Raw genomic sequence first — 16,865 nt, 5'->3', positions numbered from 1 at the left:
TGGGTCTGTAGGAGCCGCAGGCTGCCGGGTCACGACCGGGCTTGGGAATAACAGAAATCGACGCCTCCAGCAAGTCCGGGTGTATGGCGCCAGGCGTGTCAAACGTGTTGAACAGGTCGCGCAAGAGGGGGGCAAGCTGTTGGCAAAAAGTCTTGTAAAACGCCGCGGTATGGCCGTCGGGTCCCGGGGATTTCCCGACCTTGAGGCGGGCAATGGCCGAGATGACCTCTTCCAGGGCTATGGGCCTCTCCAGAAAGTCCGCCTGGGCTTGGGTGAGGGCGGGGAGGTCCGCACCCCGCACGTAGGCTAGGCCGGCGTCCGGATCCAAGTGATCCGCGTCATAGAGTGCCGCATAGAAATTGCCAAAGGCCGTCGCGATCGCTGCGTTTTCTGTGACCAGGTCGCCACTGGGCAACCGGAGCGAGCGCACCTGTTGCCTCTGGGTTTGCGCCCGAAGCCTACTCGCCAGCAGTCTCCCACAGCGGTCGCCACCGGTATAGTAGACGTGTTTAAGGCGCATCGCGGCGTATTCCGCCACATCTTGGTCCAAGGCAGCTAGCATTTTCCGCTCGGCGCATAATTGACGCCACGCTCTGGCTGCCCCGGTGCGTTGGTGCATCTGTTCCAATTCCGCCACGCGTTGGGAGAGTTCGGCGCGTTTCAGCTCCCTCTCCTTGTTGTTGGCCGTGGCGACGGAGATGATTTCCCCGCGTAAGACCGCTTTGAGGGCTGCCCACTGGGTCGCTTTGGTAGTGTCATCATTGGCGTTGTGCTCCAGAAAACGGTTAATCGCCGTCGAGAGCCGGGCCTGGGTGTCAGCCGAGTGTAGGAGACCGTCCCGCAGCCTCCAGTGCCGTTGTGGAGTCGGCATCGCTCCTACCCGAAGCGTCGCTACCACCGGGGAGTGGTCCGAGAGCGAGGCTGGCAGTATCTCCACGCTCTCCACTTGTAGCGCCAGCTGCGAGGAGCCCAGAAAATAGTCCAGCCTCGCGTATGTCTTATGCGCCGCCGAGTAGTACGTGTAGGCGGTAGTTTGGGGGTGTGCGTGCCGCCAGAGGTCGATGAGACCCAAGTCCGACAGGTGCGCGTGACCCGCCGCCGTGAGCGCCCCTACCTGACCGGATCTCTGACCCGAGCGATCCGCTGTGTTATGAAAGACTATGTTGAGGTCCCCCCCCAGTAGCAAATGAGTGTGTGTGGTGGCTGTAACGGTCTCTAGAGCTGTATGCAGGAACCTTTCCTGACCCTCGTTCGGGCCATAAACAGAACCCACCAGCAAGGAGTGGCCCGCGATTAGGAAGCTATAGAGTAGGAGCCGCCCTCTAACTTCGGCCTCTTTTTGGAGGACTTTCCCCTCAAAGGATTTAGCCACTAGGATCGCCACCCCTGCAGTTTTCTTCGGGGAAGAGGAAAAGAACTGCCATGGGAACGCGCGGGATTTGAGTCTATGCTGGTCGCTGCGCACAAGGTGTGTTTCCTGAAGCAGGCAGATATCCGCCTTGGAGCGCTCGAGGTAGGACAATATCGCCCTGCGTTTATTCGGGCTGTTGAGGCCCCGCACATTAAGCGTAAGCACTATGAGGTGTCGTGGCATAGCAGGGGTCGTACCAGGAAAGCCAAGCTTGCCCCGCGGCCGGGATTGTGGGCCCGCGGGTCGCGAAAGTCACTGCGCTAGGGGTCGCGGCAGAACGCCATTTGGCGACCGAAGGCCCTGGACAAGGAGAACCCCCCCGCCCCTCCCCCCCCTCTCCCCAAGAACCCCCAAACTCAACCTGCCCCCCCAATCGGGACAAGTGTCCCGCCTGAACCCCCCCCTCCGCAGTGCAAACTCCCCCCGCTCAACACCCCCCACCCGTAACCCCCCCCAACCCCTTTCCCCAACAAGCAAAGAAACATGGTCTATCATTGTCCCAGGTCCAGCCCCATGGCCGCTGGACCCGTGGTGAGGTAAGTCCGTAGAATGGGAGCAGTGGCGACGTCGCAAGCAGGTCCGCTCACTCGGAGTGCACCAATGCCGGTGGAACGTCAGTGTCATCAGTAGGGAAGGACAAGGAGTGCGTTGCACGAACCCCCGCCGCCGGGCTAGCGGAGCCCGGCATGACTAACTCCTGTACCACCAGTGCGTTGCTCTCTCATCGGTCAGCCATTGTTCGCAGGCGCCAGGCCCTGTGCCACCGTCTCCACCGCAGACCTCCGCCCCTCCTCTATCTCCGTGTCCGCCGGGCGTCGCGGCCTGCGTCTGCGCCGCTGTTGCTGCCAGCGGCCTGGGCCCGCTTCGTTAGATGATTTGGCCCCTGGCGACTCGGCCTCAGCTCTCGGTTCGTCCAGTCCCAGCACCTGGCAGGCGTCTCGAAGAGTGCGTGGTTGGTGTAGGACATTGCCCAGCCGAAACATCAGTCGGAAGGGGTGCCCCCAGCTGTAGGAAATGTTGCGCTGTCTCAGCTCCGCCGTTACCGGGCGGAAGGTGCGTCTCTTCTCCAAAGTGAGTGCAGCCAGGTCTTGGTAAAGCACCGGGGAGTGCCCGCCGAAGGAAATCTTCTCCATGTGGCGAGCCTTGTTCAGGATTTCCTCCTTCGTCTTGTAGTCTTGCACGCACACTAGGATGTCCGGCGGGTTCGTCGCGTTGGCCCTCGGCGGGCCCGTCCGGTGGGCTCTGTCCAGATGGAGGGGGGCGTCCTCCTGACGGCCCAAGACGTGATTGAAGAGGCCCTGGGTGAACTGGAAGAGGTCCTCTGTGTCGGGGGACAGTTTCACACCTCTGATCCGAATATTATGCCGCCGGGAGCGGTTTTCTAAGTCCTCGGCGTGCGTCTGGAGGTCCACTTGCTGGTCGTGGATGCGAGCCAGTTCCTGTCGTAGGGCCTCTATTTCGGCGTCACGTGAGTCACTCTTGGTCTCCAGGTCTGCTACTCTCTCCCCTATGTTAAAGAAGAAGGTACCCACACTTCCAATTGTTTAATTTAAACTTATTTAGAGCAAGAAATGAACCAAATCTATTATGTTCATCTCGGCAATTATTTGAGCCTTTTATTAATGAGTTTTACAAAAGAGCAATATTTTTAGAAAGAGAAAAAGGAGTTCTCCACAAAAATAACCACACGTTTTCGTGAATGATTTCTACAAAACATATGTGCAAGAATAAAACAGCAAACAGTCAATACATTTCATTTCATGATATGACGTGAATTTAAAACAAACAGGTGGAAAAATGAAATCAAAATAGGATGTCAAACTTATTAATCAATAGACATCAATGCATCCATGCATTCATTTCAAAATTACTAGAATGCCAACGATATTTTAAATCGATAAGGTTCAGTCCCCCTATGTCAACAACAAACTTCTTCAACAATTTTAGGTTCTAATCCTTTATATCAAACTTATGGGTTTGAGTCCTTTATGTCTTTATTTCAAACTTATGGGGTTGAGTCCTTTGTGCCGACGCGTTTCAAGTGTGGGTATCCTGTGCCCACACTCTCATCAGGGCTGAGTGAATCTTTTTCCTTATCCTAATGATAAAAAACATATATGCTTATTAGTCTGGACTTTGACCTTCACGGTCACTTTCCCAGATCATTTGATTTATTCAAATCAGGAGAAAATCTCCTGTAAAAGCATGTCAGAGAATGAGACGTTGTCCTTCACAGAAAGCCACATCAAAAATCTAATAGCTTCCAACCCCTTCCCAGGCCTGTCATTAAGCACCACTGCAAAAAATCAAAATGAGGCTGACAAACTAACTAGGCTTCAAAAGAAACATATAAGAACCGAGCTACACGGTCACTTCCTTCTACGGCACCTCCAGGCTGGCACCATACCGTGGGGATTACAGGTCAAGAACATTCCTGTAATCTTTGTTGAGGACGTTGAATATAAAAAAGGCTTCAGCTACATCAACACAAAATGTAGCAGAGACCTGATGGTCCACACAATAGAGACGGCCCAACGTCTATGCAAACAGGAAGAACAGGAAATTGCAGACCTGATAAAGGCTATTGCAGATAATAAAACTGAAACTGAGGCTAAAGCCCTACTTGAGAAGATTGAAAAGGAAATACAAACCTTTAAAGACATCACGATTAGTACTAAAACTTCTCAATTTGAAAGAGATTCTAAGTCATTTAAACTTGATCAAGTATATCCCTTCTTAAAGGAGGACTACTACACAACGGTAGAGTCCAGGAGGGCCTTGAATACTTTTCAAGGAAGATCAAAAACAAGATTTTCAACCTTTTCTTCCACCTCTTCATCGGGGTCTTCTCCTGATTTACGCCAAGATAGACAAGGGGGTCAGAATAAAAGGGGTGCAAATCAACCTTTTTTAGCGAGAGGCGGACAACAACCGGTCCGCTTCAAACAACCATGGGAGATGCGCACGAGGAACAGATACTACAACAATTAGATACGTCTACCATCGTTAATCTTTCAGAAAAAATTTTAACGCCAGATGAAAAACTGATTCTAAGTAGGGGCTTAAAGTTTGTGCCCAGCCGTAGAACAGACTTCACCAAACTTAAGCTGGAGGCAATCGAATTTTGCCGAAAGATCAGGTTGAGAACCTTCTTTGCCAGTGCCGAACCCACCCCAGAGAGGGAAACCACTGGGTTAAGGGTGAAATCTAAATTTCTGCCTATGACAAATATACCAAAACAGGTCTACGCCTTTGAACAGGCGATTTTATCATCACTCACAAAATTGGAAAAAAGCAAAAGCTTCATTCGTCACAACATCAGCAAGAATCAATTGAAGGCCATTAATGATTTAAAAACAGACACTTCGATTGTGATTAAACAAGCGGATAAGGGGGGTGCGGTGGTAATTTGGCCTCGCACGATGTATCTATCTGAGGGTAAAGCACATGTGAACAACAGAGAATGGTATAGACCAGTCAAAGAGGACCCAGTGTTTGAGATTCAAAACAAGATCAGCAAACTCACAAAAGAAGGGTTGGAAAATGGGTTCCTGGGCCCAAAGGAGTTCGAGTATTTAAACAAAAAGTCACCACGAACACCGATACTTTACTTCTTGCCAAAGATCCATAAAAACCAACAGACACCCCCCGGAAGGCCAATTGTTTCAGGCTGCGATTCAGTATTGGAACCTATTTCCAAGTACATTGATTTCTTTTTAAAGCCTTTCCTTCCTCAGGTTAAATCTTACCTGAGGGATACGATTGATTTCATTAACAAATTACAAGACACTGTAGTAGACGGCGAAAATGAATTGATGGCCACAATGGACGTCAATTCACTGTATACACAGATTCCTCAAGATGAGGCGCTTGAAGTCATGGAATATTACCTTGAGCAACGTGAGAGACCTCATAGGGTCCCTACCACCTTCATCATTTCATTGGCAGAAATTTCTCTGAGAAGCAACTACTTCAAATTCGAAAATGAATTTTTTATTCAGATCAAAGGGACAGCCATGGGTTGTCCTTATGCGCCGGAAATGGCGGTACTGTACATGGCGCAGTACGAAGAAAAATTCATTTATCAGAATAACCCCTACAGTAATAACATCAAACAATGGGCAAGGTACATTGATGACATCTGGCTACTGTGGCAGGGTAGCCAGATGGAGCTGGATGAATTCCATCAATGGGTGAATGCGAGACACCCAGACATAAAATTTTCAATTGACTCTAGCAAGAAAAAAATGACCTTTCTGGATGTGGAAGTAGGCATTGAAGGGGATAGGTTCTCAACCTCATTGTTTAAAAAACAGACAGACAAAAACACCATTCTACATTATAACAGTGCGCACCCCCAAGGTCTTAAACAAAACTTACCGTATGGCCAATTACTAAGGATTCGACGAAACTGTTCTGAAATAACCAATTTTGAGACACATGCAGCTACATTCTGCGACGAAATGAGTCAGAGAGGTTACCCAAAAAAACTGCTAAAGCACTCAGCGAAAAGAGCGAGATATACCCCTAGGGAAGAGCTCCTGCAAATAAAACCAAGAAAGGAGCTGAACAAATTGGTCTGTGTCACCACATATGGGACCCACACCAATAAATTCAGACAAATAATACTGCGGAATTGGCACTTACTTGAGGGTTTGGAAAACCCCCTGGAAAAACCAATTTTCGCTATGCGAAAAAATCAAAGTATTGGCCAACAAATCATCAGGGCGGACAGCTATGTCGCCAAGCCAAAAAGTGATCTCATATCACAGTGGAAATTAAAACCTATAACCGGACACCACAAATGCGGTACGTGTGCCTCCTGCAGTAACACCGTAGAAGGAAATGAATTCATTCACAGTGGCATCAAATGGAGACATGAGATGCATACAAACTGTAAAAGTAAGAACGTTGTTTATGCAATAATGTGTGCTTGCAATAAAGTATATATTGGAAAAACTTGCCAACAAGTGAATGCCAGAATTACACAACACCGATCAAGACTGAAGAAAAGAGTTCCAAATGCCCCAATGGTTGACCATTTTGCGTCCCTTAATCATAAGGAGACCGATTTCACTTGGACAGTGCTATCAAGCATTGACCCTAAACATAGGTCGCCTGATGTCGAGCAAGCGCTGTTACGCAAAGAAGCATACCTCATCATGAAGTTTGACAGCATTAACAAAGGCTTAAACTCGATGAGTGAGTTGAATAGACTATGAACATTGCCTGAATTCACTACAACTCCCAGAATGCTTCTTTCTGGTCCTCTCGCAACACTCTTCTCCTATTGGTCCAAAAAGTTTTAAGAACCCGACTGGAAACAGCCGGTCTAAACAACACTGAAGAATCAGACCGAGGATTGATGCGAGAGGAGATGTAAGCAAAGGGATAGGTAAGCGAATATCCCCAGAACGCTTAAACTAGTTTTAGAATCCCAACTCCAAGTACAGCGCCCTTGAAATGTTCCTTTAATGTTGCAGATTAAAAGAAAACTGCACGGGTATTCAATGACACGAAGGAACAAAGACAACTTCTAAAGCGTCAGAAGCAACGCGGTGAGTGGCTTAGCGGCTCACTAGCCAGAACGACTTAAAATAATGCTCTTTTAGCGCTTCATTTTTAAACACAAACAGAAACCATAATGGCATTTTGGTCACTTATTTTCACAGAAATGCGTGAGAAGAGTGATTCTGTGTAACTCTAAGATAGAAGGAAAATAACAAACAATATTGCACACAGCTCTAATCAAAGATTCAAGTGTGACCTTCACCTCTACAACCCAGAGGTAAGGCGCCTTGTTTTTCACTAATTCTAAAGAAACTAAAAACCCAAGGAAGGGGTTCTAATAAGCATATATGTTTTTTATCATTAGGATAAGGAAAAAGATTCACTCAGCCCTGATGAGAGTGTGGGCACAGGATACCCACACTTGAAACGCGTCGGCACAAAGGACTCAACCCCATAAGTTTGAAATAAAGACATAAAGGACTCAAACCCATAAGTTTGATATAAAGGATTAGAACCTAAAATTGTTGAAGAAGTTTGTTGTTGACATAGGGGGACTGAACCTTATCGATTTAAAATATCGTTGGCATTCTAGTAATTTTGAAATGAATGCATGGATGCATTGATGTCTATTGATTAATAAGTTTGACATCCTATTTTGATTTCATTTTTCCACCTGTTTGTTTTAAATTCACGTCATATCATGAAATGAAATGTATTGAATGTTTGCTGTTTTATTCTTGCACATATGTTTTGTAGAAATCATTCACGAAAACGTGTGGTTATTTTTGTGGAGAACTCCTTTTTCTCTTTCTAAAAATATTGCTCTTTTGTAAAACTCATTAATAAAAGGCTCAAATAATTGCCGAGATGAACATAATAGATTTGGTTCATTTCTTGCTCTAAATAAGTTTAAATTAAACAATTGGAAGTGTGGGTACCTTCTTCTTTAACATAATTGGGCCCAACCCCACTTCAGTCCACAGGGCCATACCCCCCAGTTCCCGAAGTATTTGAGCGGGTTGTCACCCGAGCTGGTCTGGACTTTGACCTTCACGGTCACTTTCCCAGATCATTTGATTTATTCAAATCAGGAGAAAATCTCCTGTAAAAGCATGTCAGAGAATGAGACGTTGTCCTTCACAGAAAGCCACATCAAAAATCTAATAGCTTCCAACCCCTTCCCAGGCCTGTCATTAAGCACCACTGCAAAAAATCAAAATGAGGCTGACAAACTAACTAGGCTTCAAAAGAAACATATAAGAACCGAGCTACACGGTCACTTCCTTCTACGGCACCTCCAGGCTGGCACCATACCGTGGGGATTACAGGTCAAGAACATTCCTGTAATCTTTGTTGAGGACGTTGAATATAAAAAAGGCTTCAGCTACATCAACACAAAATGTAGCAGAGACCTGATGGTCCACACAATAGAGACGGCCCAACGTCTATGCAAACAAGAAGAACAGGAAATTGCAGACCTGATAAAGGCTATTGCAGATAATAAAACTGAAACTGAGGCTAAAGCCCTACTTGAGAAGATTGAAAAGGAAATACAAACCTTTAAAGACATCACGATTAGTACTAAAACTTCTCAATTTGAAAGAGATTCTAAGTCATTTAAACTTGATCAAGTATATCCCTTCTTAAAGGAGGACTACTACACAACGGTAGAGTCCAGGAGGGCCTTGAATACTTTTCAAGGAAGATCAAAAACAAGATTTTCAACCTTTTCTTCCACCTCTTCATCGGGGTCTTCTCCTGATTTACGCCAAGATAGACAAGGGGGTCAGAATAAAAGGGGTGCAAATCAACCTTTTTTAGCGAGAGGCGGACAACAACCGGTCCGCTTCAAACAACCATGGGAGATGCGCACGAGGAACAGATACTACAACAATTAGATACGTCTACCATCGTTAATCTTTCAGAAAAAATTTTAACGCCAGATGAAAAACTGATTCTAAGTAGGGGCTTAAAGTTTGTGCCCAGCCGTAGAACAGACTTCACCAAACTTAAGCTGGAGGCAATCGAATTTTGCCGAAAGATCAGGTTGAGAACCTTCTTTGCCGGTGCCGAACCCACCCCAGAGAGGGAAACCACTGGGTTAAGGGTGAAATCTAAATTTCTGCCTATGACAAATATACCAAAACAGGTCTACGCCTTTGAACAGGCGATTTTATCATCACTCACAAAATTGGAAAAAAGCAAAAGCTTCATTCGTCACAACATCAGCAAGAATCAATTGAAGGCCATTAATGATTTAAAAACAGACACTTCGATTGTGATTAAACAAGCGGATAAGGGGGGTGCGGTGGTAATTTGGCCTCGCACGATGTATCTATCTGAGGGTAAAGCACATGTGAACAACAGAGAATGGTATAGACCAGTCAAAGAGGACCCAGTGTTTGAGATTCAAAACAAGATCAGCAAACTCACAAAAGAAGGGTTGGAAAATGGGTTCCTGGGCCCAAAGGAGTTCGAGTATTTAAACAAAAAGTCACCACGAACACCGATACTTTACTTCTTGCCAAAGATCCATAAAAACCAACAGACACCCCCCGGAAGGCCAATTGTTTCAGGCTGCGATTCAGTATTGGAACCTATTTCCAAGTACATTGATTTATTTTTAAAGCCTTTCCTTCCTCAGGTTAAATCTTACCTGAGGGATACGATTGATTTCATTAACAAATTACAAGACACTGTAGTAGACGGCGAAAATGAATTGATGGCCACAATGGACGTCAATTCACTGTATACACAGATTCCTCAAGATGAGGCGCTTGAAGTCATGGAATATTACCTTGAGCAACGTGAGAGACCTCATAGGGTCCCTACCACCTTCATCATTTCATTGGCAGAAATTTCTCTGAGAAGCAACTACTTCAAATTCGAAAATGAATTTTTTATTCAGATCAAAGGGACAGCCATGGGTTGTCCTTATGCGCCGGAAATGGCGGTACTGTACATGGCGCAGTACGAAGAAAAATTCATTTATCAGAATAACCCCTACAGTAATAACATCAAACAATGGGCAAGGTACATTGATGACATCTGGCTACTGTGGCAGGGTAGCCAGATGGAGCTGGATGAATTCCATCAATGGGTGAATGCGAGACACCCAGACATAAAATTTTCAATTGACTCTAGCAAGAAAAAAATGACCTTTCTGGATGTGGAAGTAGGCATTGAAGGGGATAGGTTCTCAACCTCATTGTTTAAAAAACAGACAGACAAAAACACCATTCTACATTATAACAGTGCGCACCCCCAAGGTCTTAAACAAAACTTACCGTATGGCCAATTACTAAGGATTCGACGAAACTGTTCTGAAATAACCAATTTTGAGACACATGCAGCTACATTCTGCGACGAAATGAGTCAGAGAGGTTACCCAAAAAAACTGCTAAAGCACTCAGCGAAAAGAGCGAGATATACCCCTAGGGAAGAGCTCCTGCAAATAAAACCAAGAAAGGAGCTGAACAAATTGGTCTGTGTCACCACATATGGGACCCACACCAATAAATTCAGACAAATAATACTGCGGAATTGGCACTTACTTGAGGGTTTGGAAAACCCCCTGGAAAAACCAATTTTCGCTATGCGAAAAAATCAAAGTATTGGCCAACAAATCATCAGGGCGGACAGCTATGTCGCCAAGCCAAAAAGTGATCTCATATCACAGTGGAAATTAAAACCTATAACCGGACACCACAAATGCGGTACGTGTGCCTCCTGCAGTAACACCGTAGAAGGAAATGAATTCATTCACAGTGGCATCAAATGGAGACATGAGATGCATACAAACTGTAAAAGTAAGAACGTTGTTTATGCAATAATGTGTGCTTGCAATAAAGTATATATTGGAAAAACTTGCCAACAAGTGAATGCCAGAATTACACAACACCGATCAAGACTGAAGAAAAGAGTTCCAAATGCCCCAATGGTTGACCATTTTGCGTCCCTTAATCATAAGGAGACCGATTTCACTTGGACAGTGCTATCAAGCATTGACCCTAAACATAGGTCGCCTGATGTCGAGCAAGCGCTGTTACGCAAAGAAGCATACCTCATCATGAAGTTTGACAGCATTAACAAAGGCTTAAACTCGATGAGTGAGTTGAATAGACTATGAACATTGCCTGAATTCACTACAACTCCCAGAATGCTTCTTTCTGGTCCTCTCGCAACACTCTTCTCCTATTGGTCCAAAAAGTTTTAAGAACCCGACTGGAAACAGCCGGTCTAAACAACACTGAAGAATCAGACCGAGGATTGATGCGAGAGGAGATGTAAGCAAAGGGATAGGTAAGCGAATATCCCCAGAACGCTTAAACTAGTTTTAGAATCCCAACTCCAAGTACAGCGCCCTTGAAATGTTCCTTTAATGTTGCAGATTAAAAGAAAACTGCACGGGTATTCAATGACACGAAGGAACAAAGACAACTTCTAAAGCGTCAGAAGCAACGCGGTGAGTGGCTTAGCGGCTCACTAGCCAGAACGACTTAAAATAATGCTCTTTTAGCGCTTCATTTTTAAACACAAACAGAAACCATAATGGCATTTTGGTCACTTATTTTCACAGAAATGCGTGAGAAGAGTGATTCTGTGTAACTCTAAGATAGAAGGAAAATAACAAACAATATTGCACACAGCTCTAATCAAAGATTCAAGTGTGACCTTCACCTCTACAACCCAGAGGTAAGGCGCCTTGTTTTTCACTAATTCTAAAGAAACTAAAAACTCAAGGAAGGGGTTCTAATAAGCATATATGTTTTTTATCATTAGGATAAGGAAAAAGATTCACTCAGCCCTGATGAGAGTGTGGGCACAGGATACCCACACTTGAAACGCGTCGGCACAAAGGACTCAACCCCATAAGTTTGAAATAAAGACATAAAGGACTCAAACCCATAAGTTTGATATAAAGGATTAGAACCTAAAATTGTTGAAGAAGTTTGTTGTTGACATAGGGGGACTGAACCTTATCGATTTAAAATATCGTTGGCATTCTAGTAATTTTGAAATGAATGCATGGATGCATTGATGTCTATTGATTAATAAGTTTGACATCCTATTTTGATTTCATTTTTCCACCTGTTTGTTTTAAATTCACGTCATATCATGAAATGAAATGTATTGACTGTTTGCTGTTTTATTCTTGCACATATGTTTTGTAGAAATCATTCACGAAAACGTGTGGTTATTTTTGTGGAGAACTCCTTTTTCTCTTTCTAAAAATATTGCTCTTTTGTAAAACTCATTAATAAAAGGCTCAAATAATTGCCGAGATGAACATAATAGATTTGGTTCATTTCTTGCTCTAAATAAGTTTAAATTAAACAATTGGAAGTGTGGGTACCTTCTTCTTTAACATAATTGGGCCCAACCCCACTTCAGTCCACAGGGCCATACCCCCCAGTTCCCGAAGGAACTCTCTCCCCTATGGCATCGGTGTCACGGCGGACCTCCCTGATCTCATCTTGAAGTTCCTTCTTCAGGGCATGGATGTCCTCACGCAGGCTAGAGAACAGGGACTCCAAGAAGGACCGCGTGACTGGAGCTTCGGGGTCGGCTTCCTCGTGGGGCGATGAGGCCCCCCCCTTCTTGTCTGTGTCCACTCGGGGGGTAGCGCCTGCGGGGCCGTTCCGCTTCCCCGTGGTGGGGGGGGGTGAAGAGGTCCTTGATGGAGCGGTCCTTCCTGGGCCTTCCGCCGGACATTGCGCTGCAGGGCCCTCAGGCTCGCCCCTCCGTCGGCTGCGAAGCAAGTCCCAGGCCCTCTGGGTGCCAACCCGGGACTGCGTGGCTAACGTTGTGGAGGCGGTATCCCGCGGTCCCCAAAATCCAGGCGGGCAGTGCAGCGCCGCAGGGCGCGGCAGGGGCGCAGGAAAGGCGCAGGGACTCCGGGTCCAACGGTGAGGCGGGAAAAGCCAGCTAGGGAGCCGCCAAGATGGCGTCCGCCGCGGTTCGCCCTGCCTCCTCTAGGTCCAAGAGCGTAGCAAGGTAGCTGGGCCTTCTCACGTCCAGTAGGCCTCCTTCACCTCCGCGGGGACCGCTGCGGGAGCGCGTGGCTGCCGGTGTATGCGTCCCTGGGGTACACTCCGCTACAACAGGCCGGGCACCCCGCTTGGGAGACGAGGCTCGTAGGTGCAGTCTAGATGGGTGCAATCCTGCAGGGGCAGGCCCGCCGGGGGGGGGGGGGGGGGAACGCCTGACCTCCCCCACTCCGCTCGCCCCCACTCCGTTCTCTTCTCCCTTGGGCTCCTCGGGCCGACTCCGGGCCAAGCTCCGCGGCCTCCTGGCGCCCCACAGAGCCCCCGCGGCGTGGCGCGCGGCGCTCGGCCTCCGCGGCAGCAGCGTGCAGAGGGCAGGCCACCCAAGCCTGCGGTTCCTTGGTGCCGGTCGCTCCACCCCAACCGGGCAGGCGGGAAGTGGGAGCTCCGCGGAGAGAGGGGGGGGGGGCCCGCTGCCACTGTCCTACCCCCCCCGGTACCTCCACTCCGCTGCTGTGAGTCCGCCTCGCGCTGGGGACACGTGTCTGCTCCGGGGCCTCACCTCCGCACGCCAGGCGCCGCTGCTGGGTCCTCAAGCGGGGGCCGGTGGCAATCTGGTCGAAGGTCACTCAGCTGTCCCGGGTGTGCGGCAGGTCCGCAGAAGCCCCCACAGACCGCTGTGAGAGGCCTCGCGCAGCTCCGCGCGGGCCGGACCTGCTACTGCCGATCTCGGGTGACTCCGGGCGGCTCTGTGGCTCCACCCACCTCGGCCTCGCTCTCGCCTCTAACCAGGGCTCGGGAGCGCGCTAGGCCGCTGGCGCCGTTGCACTCGCGATGGGGATCAGGCTGTCGCCGGACACTAGGCCGGCCCAAAAGTCGTCGCTGCCACTTCACTGGCGGTAGGTGGTCATCGAGGGTCAGTTGCAGCCGGGCAAGTGCTGGAAATGTGCTTAATTCAGCGGCCGGCGGCGGGAGCTCGGCGAGGCACGTCTGCTCACGCCGCCATCTTGGCCACGCCCCCCTTAGTCACATTTAACAAGAGAAGTCTGGCCTGGGAAGGGAAAATCTGCTGCAGCTGAGTAGGTATATCCTATGTATTAGCTGTAGGTTTATTCAAGCTTGAAGGACTATAGTTCCCTACTTTTTGCATAAACCTTACCAGCATCACTTCCGTCCACTTCACAAGGAAATAATAAAACTATACATAAATCATACACAGTTTGTGATGTGAACATTCACACTACAACCTACAAGGGTCAATAAGGCTGGTCAAATACGAGGGACCACAACACAAATCACCCCACAAACGCTAAACGCGATTATGGGAAGAATGCCCACTAAATGTGATCAATTGCCATTCTGGCTAGCTCAGAAAATAGCACAGCTTGAGCTGATTTTTCCGCACACTGGCCTGCACAAAAATCACAGAATACCTACAATGTACTTGCCAATGGGAATAGCTCCCCCGATAGAGGACTGTATCTCCTGGGGTATATTTATTGCTGCTGTCTATACCAGAAACCATAGTACCCCTAAATAGTAGTGATAACAGAAGTATTGAAACAAATACAGAATGAGTACGGGCAGAGCCTGCTATGGATTCAGGAATAAAAATGATAGGCAATTTTTCCCAGGTATCAACAATTATGTTGGCTTACATAAAAGGGGGAGGCAGCAGCGGTGGCTATACCCCAACGCCTGAGGGAATGCACTCCTGCACAACAGGAGTGAGAATTACCCCAAATTATTGAATATACCTATGGGTCATTGGGTAGGTAAAATTTGGGAGCTAGACCAGTGAAACCTCAATTGATGAGTAATCCTGAAAGGGAAAACTCAAAGTAGGTTCCCAATTCTTTTAAAAAGAAATGGGACAATAAACAAACAAAAAGCAAGCAAAATGTAACACAATCATGGGGTGGGTCTTATAAAAGGGAGCCTTCTGACAGGAAATATAACCTTAGAAACTGTGACAAGATTATGAAACCTGACCAGTATAGGGATACTGATACACATTCCTCTATGTCCGTTCAGGATTTTAAAAAAAACTCAGAGAGGGAAGGACGGTCAGAACACAGATCAGAAGAGCGAGCAAAGCCAAGAGACACACATCGCACTTCAGACTACATTATCAAAAAAAGAAGTTAAACCAAAAAGTAAAGCAAGATGGCGGCCGTGCTTTCGGCCGAGTGAGTTGGCGTTCTGCTCTCCTGAGCTACAGTGGACCCCCTGAAATGACCGCTCTGCCCGATTTTGTACAACATCGCCTAAAAACTCTCTTGTCTACGCAGCAGTGAAAGCGACTATTTTGTTTATGGCACTAACCTTCCGTTTAAACTCCATTCAACCTGTAATCCCTTGGAAGCTGTTGTGGTACTGGCGGGCTCCGCGGCGCTCTAGCTGCTGTACACCTGGCTCAGCGCTCCGTGACGTATCCTCTCCCTGGAAGTCCGGCGGTTGCTTTCCCGGCTATCGCCCCACGCCACCGGTTCTTAAAAAAAGGATGCCGCCGAAAGTACTTTCTAAAGCGGCGGCTGCCGCTCTCAAATCCCGCAGCTCAACCCGCGGTCAGCAGGAGGTGGACCCGAAGGGCTCTGTGGCCAGGGCTCTGAAGACTCGCCCTGCAAGCATGGACAAGCCTTCACCTGCGACTCTCCCTGCAACTGCCATCAAGGGACAGACACTACCGGCGATGTTTGACAGGCTGGGAGTTAAGGGAAAAGCTTTGGTTACAAATGATGGCTCTCCCGATATAGTGCAAGGAAAAGACTTAGGGCCAGATGTAGGTAAATCCCATTTACCGATTTTGAAATACCGAATTTTACCGATTCGGTATTTCAAAATCGGTAAATGGGATGTAGGTACCAACATCTGGATTTTTTACTGATAACCTTGAAATTCGGTATTTACCGATTCGGTAAATACCAAATCGGTATTTGCTATTGAATCCTATGGGCCTTGAAGCCATAGGATTCAATTCAAATACCGATTCGGTATTTACCGAATCGGTAAATACCGAATTTGTCAAGGGTGCAGGGGGTGTCATTTTGACAACCTCTAGCACCCCCAAAACGGGCATGTGTGCAATGTGGAACACAGACATGCCCTAAGGGCTTGTCTGTCTGTCACATGGCACATGTTTACATGCACAGATGTGCATGTACACAGGAATCGGTATTTTACCATGGATTTGTATTCCATGGTAAAATACTGATTCTGAAAGCCATGTGCCAATGGAAAATTGGCTACCCACATTGCATTTTCGGTAATTTTACAGAATCGGTAAATATTACCGAATCGGTAATAATAACGATTCGGTAAAATTACCGAATATGTGCCCCTACATCTCCATAGCCCTTTACCGATCGGAAACGGCCGAAAATCGGTATTTTCGGCCGATTCCGATCGGTAAAGGGCTACCTACATCTGGCCCTTAAGATCGTCTGGAGATCCTGTTGGAAAGGAGGGGGTGAGTACCTCTGTAACAGTACCTATTACTGTGATTTCTGACTCTGCAAGCCCCCCCCCCTTATCGACCTTCCCGAATTCCCTGCACTAATCAATCACAACAGTATATCAAAAGAGGCAATTCTGATTCTAGGTTCAGTTCCAGACCTCTCTGCTCATCAGTCCTTTTCAGCCCAATGCATGCTGGATAATGTAGTCCAGTCTATCAACAGCCATATATCTACTTCTCTGGAGTTACCTACAGAGTTCTCTCACAACACTAGGGGGTCTGTGCTTAGTGAGTCTACGGAGAATTTTTACTCTGTCTCTGATCACTCTCTGTCTGGGGAGGATGATGCTGATCGCCCAGAGCTCCAATGGTCGGACTACGACAGTGACTCTGCTGATTGGCGTCTCAGCCAGGCATCAACAGATCTGAACATTGATATGGTTCGTAAAGCTCCGGGTACTAAGGTATCATCCCAGTCTAATCAGCAAAACCTGCAGAA

The sequence above is a fragment of the Lissotriton vulgaris genome, chromosome 4_1, assembly GCF_964263255.1.
Source record: "Lissotriton vulgaris chromosome 4_1, aLisVul1.2, whole genome shotgun sequence".
Lineage (NCBI taxonomy): Eukaryota > Metazoa > Chordata > Amphibia > Caudata > Salamandridae > Lissotriton > Lissotriton vulgaris.
Note: the sequence above shows the minus strand (reverse complement) of the source record.